The sequence below is a fragment of the Schistocerca cancellata genome, chromosome 7 (assembly GCF_023864275.1).
Source record: "Schistocerca cancellata isolate TAMUIC-IGC-003103 chromosome 7, iqSchCanc2.1, whole genome shotgun sequence".
Lineage (NCBI taxonomy): Eukaryota > Metazoa > Arthropoda > Insecta > Orthoptera > Acrididae > Schistocerca > Schistocerca cancellata.
This window is the reverse complement of record NC_064632.1, coordinates 435,611,859-435,629,298: the sequence shown is the minus strand read 5'-3', so window position 1 is coordinate 435,629,298 and position 17,440 is coordinate 435,611,859.

Below are 17,440 nucleotides of genomic sequence, written 5' to 3'. Positions count from 1 at the left end.
CGACCGCAAGAGACCTTTATTTTTGTTGTTACCGGTTTCGTTAAGTTTCTGACAGTCTTCAGACTTCATACCATGTTGGTAGGCGGTGGCGGTGAACGCAGCAGGCGTTACGAACCTCTCCGCCTACCAACATGGTATGAGGTCTGAAGAAGGTCAGAAAACTACCACAATCTGTACACAGAAAAATAAATGTTTCTTGCAGTCGAAACTGCCTCTGTTCATTTTAAAGTACTAATAAAAACCTCTGCCTGACTCATGTAGCACTATCACCGTCAGAGGGTGGTACGGAACTACAAGTCCCACCGCCACACCTCTAAAGTGAATTGCAGTGACGCAGTCACTGCCCTGTGGAAATTTACTGCCTCACCAACACAGTTAGACCGCAATAGACCGGTGATGCTGTATTGTAACATATCACCCCGGACTACAAGTCCATTAAAAATAAAAAAAATCTGTTCGTCATGAGAAATGTTCTCCTAAATTATTAGTCTAATGTATGCTGATACTGCTCCGATACTCGTCCTTAGCCAGAGAGTATGCTTAGGGTTGGTGTCACCGCTAGCCCCACCCCCAGGTGAGCTGGCGCGGCACTAAACATTGGCATAATTAAAAGCTACCTGGCAGATTAAAACTGTGTGCCGGACCGGGCGAGACTCGAACTCGCACCCTTGCCTTTCGCAGGCAAGTGCTCTACCAAGGAAAAGGTCCCGAGTTCGAGTCTCTATCCGGCACACAGTTTTAATCTGCCAGGAAGTTTCATATCAGCGCACACTCCACTGCAGAATGAAAGTCTCATTCTGGAATAATTGCCGGCGGTCAACAAATGGCGTAACCAAGCTGCAGGCAGCGGCAGAGACGGATGTAGGCGGTTTCGTTTGGAGATGTGTATAACACAGTGGGAGGTGTGGTGACGTCAAGGAAAGACCCCGCCGATAGCCATAGTGCGATTGGCATCATTGCCGGCGGTCAACAAATGGCGTAACCAAGCTGCAGGCAGCGGCAGAGGCGGATGAAGGAGGTTTCGTTTGGAGATGTGGATAACACAGTGGGAGGTGTGGTGACGTCAAGGAAAGACTCCGCCGATAGCCATAGTGCGAGTAGTTGACAAGTCGAGGTGTAACGCCGGGTCTGAAATGGGACGTTGCCTTGGGTCCCCTGAAGCGGTGTGTCAGGCTGGAGGTACCGCGGTGGTTGTAAACGTGGTCGGATGCAGGAGAACCGGTGGACAGACAATAAGAACGATGTCAACTGAAGAGCTAATGCGCCGAGGAACCTGGACTGTGAGTACACTAACGGTCGCTGCGGGACAGGGCTGCAAATTTGGACACAATAGAACAGGGGAGCGGTAGGTGCCTTTACCGGAAGAGAAAAAGACAATTTCAGAAGACATATAAATAGGTTGCTAATGGTGCGCTTTGGTGACCGACGGTGGGATTTGGTCGGTTGATTTGATCAAGAGCTGTGCCCAGTCTAGACTGCCAATATTATGTGCTGAGTGTAAAGCTGTCCTCTCAAAGGACGTGAAAACGGACGTGTCGAGTAAAGTCACAGTGTACAGTTACACGTTCCATTACAATGGTTCAAATGGCTCTGAGCACTATTGGACTTAACATCTGAGGTCATCAGTCCCCTTGAACTTAGAACTACTTAAACCTAGCTAACCTAAAGACATCACACACATCCATGCCCGAGGCAGGATTCGAACCTGCGACCGTAGCGTTCGCGCGGTTCCAGACTGAAGCGCCTAGAATCGCACGGCTACTCCGGCCGGCTCCATTACAATGCCAAGCTTGAAATGAAGACTGATATTACAGATTTTTTTTCTCATGGAGATGCGGCATCGGTTTTACGTCACTAACAGAATCTAGGAATCACCATATTGTATGGAAATAAAACTTTTTCTTGCTACAGAGTACGTAGTTTGCATATAAGCTGTTTCCATGCGTCAGCACAATGAGTTTATACCCTTCGTTTTAGGTACGATTTGTTATAATAAAGTGACAGGAATCTATACGTCGAAAGTTAGAGGTTTCTTGTATTTGATGCTTTTAGTGTTATAACTCCTGAGGAATGACAATGTACTGTTTCAGTACTGCTGCACAACGATGATCTACCAAAAGCGCGTCTTTTTGACTGCCGTTTGTCACTGTTAAATATCGAAAATGAGATTTGTGGATAGAGCCGTTACACACTGTATACCAGCTAACTCAGGCGATCTGCTTTGTTGAAGTCGTAGTGTAGTTGAGACCATCATGAACTTTAAGTACAAAGTAGAATATTTGAGCCTAGCGACCCACATTTTTTTCATCTTTCGCATTCTAAAATATTTTGCGTCTTTATTATTAACTTAATAGAAATATCACCTGTACTTATTATACTACATGTATTTGCTACAATTCTTGTTGGACAGGCCGACGACTGAAATGTTTCCTCCGCTGCCCTAAAAAAGAAATGGTTCAAATGGCTCTGAGCACTATGGGACTTAACATCTATGGTCATCAGTCCCATAGAACTAAGGACTACTTAAACCTAACTAAGGACAGCACACAACACCCAGCCAGCACCAGGCAGAGAAAATCCCTGACCCCGCCGGGAATCGAACCCGGGAACCCGGGCGTGGGAAGCGAGAACGCTACCGCCGCTGCCCGAAATCTTAACGTGACTACCAGAGTATGTTATAAAGTAAAAAGGGGTTACACACTGGAAGTTTTTGCTCTTTTGTAAGATTGTATAAAATACACTCCTGGAAATTGAAATAAGAACACCGTGAATTCATTGTCCCAGGAAGGGGAAACTTTATTGACACATTCCTGGGGTCAGATACATCACATGATCACACTGACAGAACCACAGGCACATAGACACAGGCAACAGAGCATGCACAATGTCGGCACTAGTACAGTGTATATCCACCTTTCCCAGCAATGCAGGCTGCTATTCTCCCATGGAGACGATCGTAGAGATGCTGGATGTAGTCCTGTGGAACGGCTTGCCATGCAATTTCCACCTGGCGCCTCAGTTGGACCAGCGTTCGTGCTGGACGTGCAGACCGCGTGAGACGACGCTTCATCCAGTCTCAAACATGCTCAGTGGGGGACAGATCCGGAGATCTTGCTGGCCAGGGTAGTTGACTTACACCTTCTAGAGCACGTTGGGTGGCACGGGATACATGCGGACGTGCATTGTCCTGTTGGAACAGCAAGTTCCCTTGCCGGTCTAGGAATGGTAGAACGATGGGTTCGATGACGGTTTGGATGTACCGTGCACTATTCAGTGTCCCCTCGACGATCACCAGTGGTGTACGGCCAGTGTAGGAGATCGCTCCCCACACCATGATGCCGGGTGTTGGCCCTGTGTGCCTCGGTCGTATGCAGTCCTGATTGTGGCGTTCACCTGCACGGCGCCAAACACGCATACGACCATCATTGGCACCAAGGCAGAAGCGACTCTCATCGCTGAAGACGACATGTCTCCATTCGTCCCTCCATTCACGCCTGTCGCGACACCACTGGAGGCGGGCTGCACGATGTTGGGGCGTGAGCGGAAGACGGCCTAACGGTGTGCGGGACCGTAGCCCAGCTTCATGGAGACGGTTGCGAATGGTCCTCGCCGATACCCCAGGAGCAACGGTGTCCCTAATTTGCTGGGAAGTGGCGGTGCGGTCCCCTACGGCAATGCGTAGGATCCTACGGTCTTGGCGTGCATCCGTGCGTCGCTGCGGTCCGGTCCCAGGTCGACGGGCACGTGCACCTTCCGCCGACCACTGGCGACAACATCGATGTACTGTGGAGACCTCACGCCCCACGTGTTGAGCAATTCGGCGGTACGTCCACCCGGCCTCCCGCATGCCCGCTATACGCCCTCGCTCAAAGTCCGTCATCTGCACATACGGTTCACGTCCACGCTGTCGCGGCATGCTACCAGTGTTAAAGACTGCGATGGAGCTCCGTATGCCACGGCAAACTGGCTGACACTGACGGCGGCGGTGCACAAATGCTGCGCAGCTAGCGCCATTCGACGGCCAACACCGCGGTTCCTGGTGTGTCCGCTGTGCCGTGCGCTCTCGCAGTGTCCGGAGCTAGTATGGTGGGTCTGACACACCGGGGTAAATGTGTTCTTTTTTCCATTTCCAGGAGTGTATATACACGTGTCTCTTAGTTTCGTGTTTGTATCTAGCCGGTAAACATACTTTTAATGATGGTGAGCAGTTTCGAAAAAAGTCTTGTGTCCGGTTCGAATGAAATTCCGAAACGAGTCCCGATCTTGAAATCTATGTACTAAAGTACGTTACTTCAAAGTGAAGGCAGACAATACATCGACAATATAGATATTACATCTGCGCAAACTGACATCAGACACTACACTTTAAATCTATTCAATTTAAAACCGGAAATCAGGTGGATATTCAATTGAGTAGAATAACTTCTACTAGCATTTGCCTCAAATCGTTGTACAGCATTGTACTGTGTTCCTCTACAGGCAATTCGCTGTTCAGGTCATCGACGAGTCCAGATTGCTGTTCTCGATTTTCTCCGCTCTTCTTCGACGATTTACGAGGGTCAGTTTTTGTGCAGAACGTCTGTGATTTTCACGCCGTATGCGGCCAAGAACAGTCGCCGGTGAGCGCCACGGTCGTAAATCTCTATGAGGTGACGACTGCTTAACGATTTTGCCAGTCATATTCTGCACGGAACGACAGTGGTTAAATGAATTTGCTAGCACGCTGGAGGTGCATTTGTTGCCTCTAAATGAGAGCTTAGTAAATTCCGTTTTGTAGTCATTATGCTGTGAGCATAGCTAAGATTGTAGATATATGTGTACAGAGACTTTGTTGATTAGTAGTACCGTTGCTAGTATTGAATAGCTGACGGAGAGAGTGGTTATTAGGTACAGTATTTCGATTTATTCTAGACGGATGAATCCCCAGATATAAAGTTGGATACCTAATATTCTGATTTTATTGTTTGCATTAAGTTGGTTCTGACTGAAGGCTATCTTTCACTTTGCTCATATTATACCTCTGGACCATTAAGCCGAATATTGTAAAATATTTATGTTCTTGTTATTACCTCCAAATTTAGTAATAGTGGCGCAATGGTAAGAGCAAACTGAGTCATTACTGTGTAGAAGAAATTTTAATTCATTCGTTGCCTTGTTCTAATGCCCGGTTATTCCGAACCTGTAAAAAGGCTACATATTATAATTCAATTTTTAATATGCTATTTTGTTAGTGTAGAGAAAGACATTTTTGTTTAAGAAATGTTGTTGTTCAAAGTGCGCCTACATAATGCGCAGCTCAAAACCTGAAACCTCCACCCATATCCGATGCTAGAGCAGTTAACGTGATGAACATTTTACTCGAAAATTGCTGAACACCCGAAACGATGTAATGCGAAAAATATTAATGGAAATAAATAATAGCTTTTGCACGAAACTTATTTCTTTCAATAAATCATCTCTGACACCTCCATCAAATGCTTCTTTCTGAATTTGTTTTTATACGAGAGAGACGTAAAGCGAGAGGTTAAACACACTCTGGAATATGATCGTCCATGAACCACGCTGGTAAAGACTCTATTGCCTGTAGCTGCTTTTTATCTGTATTTGTTATCTCTCGCAATAACTACACAGGATATATTTGCCACAACTGCCTCTGAGGTTCGGTCGCCACAGCTTTAACCTCCAAACCCTCAAATGTTCCTCTTCACTGGAGAAATAGTATCCTACCGAACATGAATTTAATTCCCTATTCCAGAAAATATGTTACTAGGGTGTCCAAATGTAACGCAGTATTAAGTGTCGAGTTAAAGGCGTTTCATTTATTCAGTACAACGATTTAATTTCGAACGGCTCACACGCTACAAATGAAAAATAAAAATTCGATCATTCGAGCGAAATAAAATTGCTTGTGCGGTATGTTACCACTCCCCTCAACCGCCCACCCCCCCAACCCACCCCACTCATACACACACACACACACACACACACACACACACACTACTCTCTCGCCAGCGTTCGTCCCTTTTCTCCTCCCACCAAAGCCGCTCCCACATATACAGAAAGACATGGTAGTGTGTGTGTGTGTGTGAGAGAGAGAGAGAGAGAGAAAGAGAGAGAGAGAGAGAGAGAGAGACGTGATGGGGGGGGGGAGAGTGTAACATTTCATTTTATCACTTTAAATGAAGCTGAACTGAAATGCCATGATGAACACGAAGCCAGAGTGTGCTGCGATTAGGTTTACGTCCATTAGGACTCAAGTAGTGATTATCATGTTCAGAGCCTTCGGCATTTTATTTGTCACGAACGTATTTCTTCGTCCCCTTTCCTACGTGCACATGAAGCTCAAGTGAAAATGTTTTGGAATATATTCGGCAACCACAGGATGTACTGAAAACTAAGTTGGAATGATGTTATTCTCAGAGGCTCACTATGATTATGCTCAAATATTAATAGTTAAATTTGTAATGTCATTGTCCGAATGACTATGATTGTCTTTTGTAGATTATTTTCATTTCCAGCAAGTCGCCTCACTGTGTTGAAGTCTGTTTTTTGGGTTAAGAAACATGTAACAAGTAGAAAGGAGCAGAATGATTACTTTGATAATAAAGAGTAGAAAGTGTTGCAATTGCTTCTCCTTATTTTAGACAAAGATGCCGTGGGTTGACGATCGTAAAATTCGTAAAATTCATCAGAGGTTCATTGTATGCAGTCCACATATGAGAAAGAAGCTAGAGGAGGGATATTGTATACAAGTTGTATGCTGGGGATTTGAAAAACTGAATGAAAATGCTGTAAAAAGCAGTGGCCCTCGAACGCAACACCTCCAACGAACCGAATGATCGAAGAGTGATGAATTTTAGAGAGGAATCTACGAAATGAATTTAACTTTGGGGAGGCACATGTTAAAAATTTAGTCTATGTATACGAACAGAATAAGAACTCCGTGTTCAGTACACAAGTAGCCCATCATTACCATCCGACCGCCGTGTCATCCTCAACTGAAGAAGCGGATAGAAGGGGCGTGTGGTCAGCACACCGCTCTCCCGGTCGTTATGATGGTTTTCTTTGACCGTAGCCGCCACTGTTCAGTCGAGTAGCTCCTCAATTGGCATCGCGAGGCTGATTGCACCCCGAAAAATGGCAACAGTACATGGCGGCGCCGATGGTTACCCATCCAAGTGCCGGCCACGCCCGACAACGCTTAACTTCACTGAACTCACGGGAACCAGTGTGTCCACTGCGGCAATGCCGTATATTTATACGAACAGAACAACAACTTTTTTGTTTTTAGAGATAAGAATATACAGTATATTATGAAACACAACAAAGGAAACATGTCAGTATGAAAGATTGTGGCGCTGCATATAAGTACAATAATCAACGTGAAATGTAAGACTGGTTAAAGGAAAATGATAGATTGCGACATTACATAGGCGTATATACAAGAACGAACAAATGATTAATAAGCGCTTAATAAAACGAAATATGGTGAGATGAATGTTTTGTAATACCTGGGCTGTTCCTACGCTAATTTATGCGTCATTGGACATAAGCAAACAACAAGAGTATGTATATAAAGCAGCATTAAAGACTTCTCTGAAGAGGGCGAAAGTGTGCTTTACGTCAGATAGAATACTGAGTGATGATACTGGTAATGAAAGGACTATTTAATAGGTGAAGATATAGTTCACACAAATAGAAAATTAAGAATTAAAAAAAAGCGAATAAATGATTTGTCTAAAACTAGGAAATAATATACAAGGTGTCTAAGAAGATACGCTACAACTTCACTGTGTTATAGCACCCAGTCTGTTAAGATAAACACACCATGTTTCGCTTACATGACAAACAAACTCACAAAATTTTGTTTGTGCGTGTTTCATGTTCTCGTGGGTGACGCATAATGATGACGGTTCAAGGAAAGTTTCATTGTATGGTATGGCTTATTCAATCCAAATTGGGACACAGGATCAAAGGAACTCCAAACGGCATAGGATGCTGCCTCTAAGGACATCGACAACCCTGTGGTGCAGGAATTTTATGCAAACAGGAAGCGTTAGTGTGGAGCATCACACAGGAGGACCTGGAACAAGTGAAGCCGACACAAAACTGAGGCTGTTGGGCTTTCACTGCAGAAATCTGTTTAGAGGGCGCCAAAGGAGCTGGAAATCCCTAGGGTGAGCATGCAGTGGGTCCTCTGGAAACGTTTACGAATCTATTCATAACGACTGCAGCTGTTGCACGTATTGCAACCAGACGACAAGCTGCAACGTACGCAGTTCGCTGTGGACGTTCTCCACCGTTTAGGAGAAGGACGGGATTTTTTCTAAACAGTCTGACATTTCTTGACATGGCAAAATTCCGGTTGTGTGATAATATAAACAAACACTATGATATCATCTGGGGCACAACCAACCCGCATACTGTGACGGAAGAGGTACGTCAGACCCGGAAAGAAATTGTTTGTTATTATTTGATACTTTATTGCATTGTGGGACTCTTTTTTCATAAAAAAAGCACAATTATTTGAGTAATCACAACTTCCTGAGCGCCGAGCCTGTGGGCTTAGAAGAAAATGGTGCAGCGACGCATTGGGATCAGACTGTGTGTGATTTTCTAGACCATTTTTTTCCAGATCGCTGGATTACTAGGAGTGGACGATTCACTGGGCTTCTATGTCGCCTGATTTTACACCGATTGACTTCTTTCTGCAAGGGTACGTCAAGATGAGACTACCGTACACATGTCAACCACAACCGTGACTTAAAGATCCGAATCGATGCTGTCATTGCCACAGCTGACATGGTACAGAGGTTGAACACAGACTGCATGCGGTGCGTGCCACCAAAGGTGCACATGTTGACACTGATTGAATGGAATAAGTCTTGGTGAGATAGTGTGTCACATACGCCAATTATGGAGTAAATATCTTAGTTTCGATGCTGTACCACATTACAGTTGTAACGTATCTTTTGAGACATGCCGTAAATTAGAGATACATAAGATGCGTCTTTCAATGATTCGAAATCATGTACAAATATTAGGTGCCTCAAATGTTTCTCCAATCTATTTTACTTCTTATTTTCTGAAAAACCTATCAGAAAATATTTGACCGTTTTATTAACTTACTTTTCAACATGAAAGGAAGAATTGCAAAATTTATACTCAAATTAACTTTTTATGCCCAAAACGGATAGTCCACGAAGAGATAAACTTTTTTGCCACTTGATTTACATAGGGAGGATCAGCTTTTCATGAAATATTGCAGTTTTTCTTGAAATCGCTAGTTGTTTTTCCAACTTACCCTGATTACTTTCAAGCAATTAAATTGTTTTATACAAAACCTTAATCCAAGCTGGTCAATTTGATACTGCATTTGTGCGTTTTTGCTCTTCAATTGCGAATGAAAAATCGGACAAAAATCCAGTGTGGAAATTCTAAGGAGTCCCGTTTTCGCTCCGCTCAAATAATTGGATAAAAAAACTTAATGAGCTATCGAAGATTTCCTCTCAAAGTCACAAAAATCATCGTGAGACTACAATGATGACGACAGCTGATTAAAATATGGCTGCATGTACGAAATGACAAAGTGAGTACATGCAGTAGCCAATGGCGTAGTGTAAGACCACTGTGAACGAATGAATCAGGGGTATCATTGTAAGAAATAACAGTCAGTCAGTCCGAAGTTCAGTTGTGTTGGCCGTCGAAGGAGCAATGTCCTACTGAAATATAAGAAAGGTAAATGTGTAACGCGATGGCTTACTAGGATGGACGGATTGGTGATACGTCTGTCGGGCTAGGAGGAAATTATGATGACCATATTGCCGCATTACGATACAGACCCAAGAATGCGTTGAAAGAACGTTACCATTTCATGCCCTACAATGCTCGTAATTTAGCGATAGTAGCCACTGTCCAGAGCAACCGTCCAATAATTTGGGTTTCGTCTTGTCTGACGTTGGATGATGCCTTCTAGAAGCTGGCATTGCGTCCATAATCTTTGACATGTATTGAAGCTGGCAGACATGAGAATCGCAACCGAGATGAAGGACTGCGACATGAAGTTGTGAAATTGCTGACCCATATTTGGGAGGAGAGTTGCTGAACTTCCTGTTGGGTCACTTTGATTCAGGGTTTCCCTTAAATGGGATAGGATGAATGACAGGATTGTTCCTTTGGTAAAGATTAGCTCATTCCCTTATACGACCTTGTTATATGAGGGATGTCAAACCTAAGGACCATGTTTCAAACCTCTGTCGAGTCATCTTCATTTAGGTTTTCCCAAGTTTCTCTAACCTATTCAGACCTGGGAGACAGTTTTGAGAACGTTATTGCTGACTAGCTTTCCATTTCAACTGAGCGAAAGCCCCATCTGAAAAGATCTTTATGTATTTGGCGCATTCCTGTTCTTAATGCTCATGCAAGAGACCATTCTAATAAAGAAAGAGAAAAATCGTCTGGGAAAATTTTATACTTTCTCAGGTTACTGATTTCGACTCATTCAAGAGGTTATCGCCTGTCTACAATAGAGGTATAGGTTCTGTGCAAGAACGGAGGCAGCGTAAGTGAAACATTTTCTGCTAATCTATTGAATGTCTCTCCTAAGATTCATCAGGCACGTTTTCGTCTCTACAATGTGTATTCGTAATGAGCCCAAATAGACACTGCTCATCACCTTAATCGTTCGACGCCCAGGGTCAATGGAATGCGTCAGTTTGCTTCCCGTTACAAACAAAGTAACCTGTAAAGCGTAATTTTATGTGCTCAATCGATAGTCTGGTCCCAAATTAGTCTAGTGAAATAGGTTTTATTGGTATATACAGAGCGAGAAAAATATAAGAATAACCGGTACTCCAGCAACTATTAGCATACTACCCCTTACTGTCGTACTCCAGCAGCTATTTGCGTACTGACCCTTGCTTTGCAGCTACCGGCATGCAGCAGTGCTACTCATTCGTTGCTGGATTACTGGTTGTTCTTTCCGTTTTACTGTCCCTGTTAGTACATAACGATATAACGAATATCATACTATAAATCGGCCACATTAAGTTCCTCTTTAAGAATCATTTTGTTTGTAACAGATTTTTTATGCCTATGCACGACAATTTACATCAGGCAGAGCTCCAATGTTCTATGTTCAGACGTGGAAAATAAACACAGCTATGTACGTATAAGGTATTAAGTATTTGCTTGCTTTATCTTAAGAGATACAGGGCAAATCTCTCTTTTCCTAATACAAAATTGAACATTAAACTGATTTTCTTACGTGTGTGAATGCGTTTAAGGGACACCTACTGAAATAAAAGTACGTCTTGGTACTTAAACGAAGACGTTTTATGTTGGTTGATTTGGGGGAAGGGACCAAATAGTGAAGTCATCTGTCCCATAATATTAGGGAAGGATGCTGAAGGAAGTCAGCCAGGTCCTTTCCGAAGGAACCATCCGGCATTTGCCTGAAGCCATTTAGGAAAATCACGGAAAACCTAAATCAGGATGGCCGGATTCGCGTTTGAAGCGTCGTCCTGCCGAATGAGGGTCGAGTGTGCCAACCATTGTGCCACCTTGCTCGGCGACGTTTTATGTAAATATTTGTGTCTGTCTCATGTAGTTTTTCCCTTAAGCTACATCATATCATTCCACATTTTGCATGCCAGGAAATGAAACATTGAATATCCTTCTTTCATACAAATTAGTGATGTCATTCGATAAATGCGCAGCGATCTCAAAAAAGAAAAACAAATCGCCAATTCGTGGAGAAATATGAATATATGAAATTGCTTCCTCGTATCCACTTCGATACACAACAAATTAGCATACTGCTCCATTGACAGAAACCCAATTAATTCCGTATTTTGGTTACGAAAAGAGAAGAGTAAAAAATGAAACGCACTGCACTTTAATTTATGCCGACAAATTATCACGTTTTGTCGTGGGTAGTGTGTTCGATAAGATTATGAGAAACATTATAATTCTGTATGCTACCATTTTTTCCACACCTCCACATACTGGGTGATCCCATACAGTACTAGGCGGGAACCAGTACTAGGTAGGTACGTAGATCGGTAGGTAGTTAGGAAGTGAAAACGAAGAAGAATTACATGATCTGCTGATTGGAATGAAGAATGTAATGAGTACAGTATATGGACTGAGAATAAATAGAAGAAAGACGAAATTAATGAGAAGTAGCAGAAATGAGAATAGCGAGAAACTTAACGTCAGGATTGATGGTTTACGAAGTACATGTAGTTAAGCAATTCTGATGCCTAGACAGCAAAACAACCTATGACGGCCAGAGCAAGGAGGACATCAAAAGCAGAATAGCACTGGCAAAAAGGCATTCCTGGCCAAGAGAAATCTACTACAATCAAACAAAGGCCTGCACTGGAGGAAGATATTTCTGATAATATATGTTTGGAGCAGAGCACTGTTTGGTAGTGAAACATGGAATGTCGGAAAACCGGAACAGAAGAGAATCAAAGCATCTGAAATGTGGTGCGACAGACGAATGCCGAAAATTAGGTAGACTGAAAAGGTAAGGAATTAGGAGCTTTTGCACAGAATCGTAGAGGAGAGGAATATGTGAAAAACCTGACCGTGAGAAGAGACAGGATGATAGGACATCTGTTAAGACATCAGGGAATGACTTTCATGGTACTAGAGGGGTTGTAGTGGGTAAAAACTGTAGAGGAAGACAGAGATTCGAATACATTCAGCAAATAATTGAGGAAAGACTACTTTGAGATGAAGAGGTTGGCACAAGAGAGGAACTCATGGCGGGATGCATCAAACCAGTCAAAAGACTGATGACTTTAGAAAAAAGTTGGTAGGTAGGTAAGCAGGTAGATAGGCAGGTAGGTAGATAGGTAGGTAGTTAGATAGATAGGTAGGTAGACAGGCAGGCAGGCAGGCAGGTATGCTCCGATACTCACATACGCTCCGTATCGTTCCTCAGACTGTGGCAAGTGGCCTTCCAGTTTTAGCCGAACCATGCGAGTTGGAAGCAGCAGTGGAAGGTAGTCTGAGAAAATCGTTGTGCTGTTTAGCACTTGAGGCGTGTTGAACTATGTACATCTTTCATGCTGCAGATCAGTGAGCGAGCTGGTAACCACTAACATGACTGAGAGTGTCTATGTTCCAAGTCTTCGTCTGGTAAAGAAGTCTTATTTTTGGTTGAATAGTCAAAATTTATGCCTTCAAGCTGTGCTCTCAGTATGGGGTGGAGCACTCTTAGCCAAGTAGGTTGTTTGGCTCAGAGTTTCAAGTTCGAGAGAGCCATGCGGCCTGGCAGAAACTCTTCTCTTGGTCGCTGCCTGAAGCAGTTAACAATGTACCGCCTTCTGACAATCAGTAAAGTTGAAACATGTGTCTTATCTATTACTGGGATGGGCATTTCTAAGCTGCAGCGTCCTGGATTACATGTGACATCGTTGCTTGCTTGCGCTGCATTGGAGTACTGCAAGTTTAAATGACATTTCAGTTGCACCTGCTTTTGCATGTGCTTTTAAAATTATGTATCCATGTGAGCTAGGTTAGGTCTTTATTCGTATTATGGACTGTGTGAATGTGAGAGGATGGATATCTGTTTTTCACAGAGTTATCCGATGAGATAGGTCGTCTTTCGTGTTACTTTCCCACAAAGTAAGCAGTATTATATGGATTGTAAAGCATTATGGGGTAATTTTTATCCTGTTCGTGAATGTGTGCTGTTGCATACAAAGGTGGTTCGTTAGAGGAAACTTTTCTATTTTGTTAATGAGTGTCCTTGTATAGTGCCTTAACAATAACTTAACAAGTTAACTTAAAAATCTCTCATGTATTATTTTACTCCCGATGTGGTTTTTAAATCCTGAGAACGTTCAAGCTCATCACTTTATTTGTTGTTATTTCAATCTCTCATACCTTATGCGTGGCCGGTGGAATGCCAGCAGTGCGATCAACGTAATCTTCAAACGAAAGCACGTAATAAACAATAAGTGAAAAGAAAATACCGAAAGCATGAGATGTTTGCAACTGGTTTTAAGCTTAGTGAAGATTAATTTAATGAAAGCTTTGTGTAAAAGAAATATGCTTTCCTTCGCTATGATTTGCTTGTTTTAAATTAGGTATAGTAAAAGGAAAAACTAATACTATAGGAATACATTCAAAAGATTTGAAACACTCTGATATTGAGAATGATGCACTATAATGTCACAAACAGTAGGACTTGCTCTTGGTGAAACTGTCTGTTGATGGAGAGAAAAGATTAGAGGTTTAGTAGAGTAAGAGGGACTGGGAATAAGTATGGAGAACTAGTGATTAGTATCGTTCGGGAGGGAGTGGATGTTGGGGAGACAGGAAGGGAGGAGTAGTTGGAGGTACGTGGGACAGTACGGTTCTTTTTGGCGAAAGGCCTAAATTGCTCACAGATTAACCGTGAAATTGTGAGAAAATTTGGACCAAATGCAATGTCGCGTTCAGACATAGTGAAACGTTGCCAACAGTTGGGCCAAGAAGATACAGATGTGGGCGACGCTGATAGGGAAGTTCAATTCATGCATCAGGCGATTTCCATATTTTCGACAAACTGAAAGCATATCTGCGGGAAACAGGTTTTCCAAAGATACTGGTTTTCGATCGGCTTTGTTACCATGGAGTGGATTTGTAACGTCGAGGAATTGAGCTATTGGTAGAAAATTCCGATCGTTTGTAATAAAATAATTTTAGCTGCTAGGCCCATTTACTGTAGAACATTAAAGGAACTAGACTGCTGACGTTTCAAGCCACTTGCCGCGGTCCTAGTTCAGGCCGTTTAACTGCTGGACACTGGTGAATATCATTCCATGAATATCTTTCCGTGAATATTTTTCCGTATATACTATCATTTTTTGTTATATGGTCGCCAAGGACGTTACATATGTTGGATGTCATTGGACAATCTGAAGAGAGGTTGTTATGGAAGGGGATGATTGCATGGTGGTCCTGCTTCGGGAATGGATGTGTGTGATGTCCTTAGGTTAGTTAAGTTTAAGTAGTTCTAAGTCTAGGGGACTGATGACCTCAGATGTTAAGTCCCCTAGTGCTCAGAGCCATTCGAACCATTTTGAGCAATAGGCGGATTCCATATTTCTAGATTTCCGGGAAGAATTTGACACGGTGGCCCATTGCAGGTTGTTAACGAAGGTACGAGCGTGCGGAATAAGTTTACAGGTACGTGAGTGGCCCGAAGACTTCTTAAACAATATAACTCAGTATGTTTTCCTCAACAACGAGTGTCCATTAGAGACAAGGGTATGGTCAGGGGAGTCCTAGGGAAGTGTGATAGCACCGGTACTATATACATAAATGATCTGACGGACGGAGTGCGAAGCAATTTGCGGTTGTTTGCTGACGATACTGTAGTGTACGGGAAGGTGTCGAGGTTGAGCGACTGTAGGAAGATACAGGACGACTTGGACGAAATTTCTAGTTCTGTGATGAATGCCAGAGCTCTAAACGGGGAAAAATTTTAAGCTATTGCGGATGAGTGGGGAGAAAAAAAAACCCTGTAATCTCCGGATACAACATTAGCAATGTCCCGCTTGACACAGTCACGTCGTTAAAATATCTTGGCAAACGTGTTACAGTGATACGAAATAGATCGAACATGTAAGAACTTTGGTAGAGACAGTGAAAGGTCGACTTCGGTTTATTGGGAAAATGTTGTCAAGTGTGGTTCACCTAAAGGACACCTCAGATAGGAAGCTAGTGTGACCTATTCTTGAGAGTACTGCTCGAGTGTTTGGGTTCCTCAGCAGATCGGATTGAAGGAATACATCGAAGCAATTCAGAGGCGGGCTGCCAGATTTGTTACCGGTAGCGTCCAACAACGTGTATTACGGGGATGCTTCGGGAACTCAAATGGAAACCCCTGGAGGGAAGAAACACTAATGAAAAAGTTAGAGAACCGGCATTTGAAGCTGACTGCAAACCGATTCTATTGCCGCCAACAAACATTGCGATTGAGGATCACGAAAATAAATTACGGAAAATTGGGGCTCAGACGGAGACATATAGATTTTTTCCCTCGTTCTATATGCGGGTGGAACAGGAAAGGAAATGACTAGTAGTTGTACAGGGTGCCCTCTGCCACGCATCGTAGGTGGACTTCCAGAGTATCTATGTAAATACAGATGCAGACGTAGATATTTTATTCAAAGAGACATTGGCCTTTGAAGCCTAAGAACCTGAACTGTGATCGTTATTTACAGACTTGGAGACCAGGGTAAGTAGTAGTGACATGTGTGTGCGTCGCTTTGGAATGTAAGGCAGTATCCAATAAAAGTTAGCCTGGCCGTTCCACGATGATGCGTAACTCACTTTTTGAAGTCCCCTCGTAGTTGCAGTACATGCACCCAGCCACAGTACGTGAAAACGCCAATCGATGTACTACCTTAAACTATCCAGTTTAGGTTTGTATACTGCTTCTGAGCATACTGTGTCATCGCTGTCCTCCACAGAATCCAAAATTGGCTCTTTCAAGGACGCGGCGGATGACTGTTGGAAAAACGTGCGTGGTCTTTCATTGTGAGCAGCAGGAACTTGCTGTAGAAATGGTTTGCCTACCAACAACCGTTGCGTCACCACTACAGTCAGGCCACATGTTTTTATAGTAGTGTTTGTCAGCAAAAGAACGCAAAAATGACTATGGTAAGTGCACTTTCTGTGTTCGTGTAATGATTTGTCGTAGTAATAATTAGCCACGCTGCGAGGCTTACGAAAGGAACGAATGTGGCTTCGAACATAAGTCGGTGAGCATTCTAACTTAGGGAGACTGCAAACTTTGTGTAATTAGAATTCACTATTAAATATACTTTCATTCAAGTATCGTGCTGCAACCTTGTCGTGAAGCAGCTATGGGTACATTCCATGCTTCTGGTGTCGCTCTGAGGCAGGATTTGAGAGCGCGAGATGAGATATGAGAGTCTAAGGCGGATCACCTTGAAACTGGAGTTTTGGATTCACTATAGGGTGAGCCAAATGTGTCTTTGACCGCAAGTGGTGGCATGAAGTAGATTTCATTCTGGTGGCAGCAAGGGATGTCCTGATGCTAAACGTGCCATCAGCAGGGCTGCCCAAGCAGTCTAGTGGTCACCCAAAGAACAGTTGGAGTACTTTAAGTTGGTGGAGAGCCAGGAACAGCAACTCTTCTCCAAGGTGGTACGTCAAGAAGCTGTCTACAAGAGCTCATTAACAGTTATCGTGGTACATTGCATCTATGTGAACAACCCCTGTACTGAATCCAACTCCAACCAAAATCATATGCTACAACTTGGTTCAGAGCAAGGTTGTGTGTTGTTCCAGTGTTGGCACCACTTTAAGGTTGGGCGCTTCCTGGTGGCGTTGCGGACACGTGACCCAGTAAGAAAAATATGTAAACCGAGCACAGGCGGATGGGGAATTACCCTAGCAAAGATATGCCATG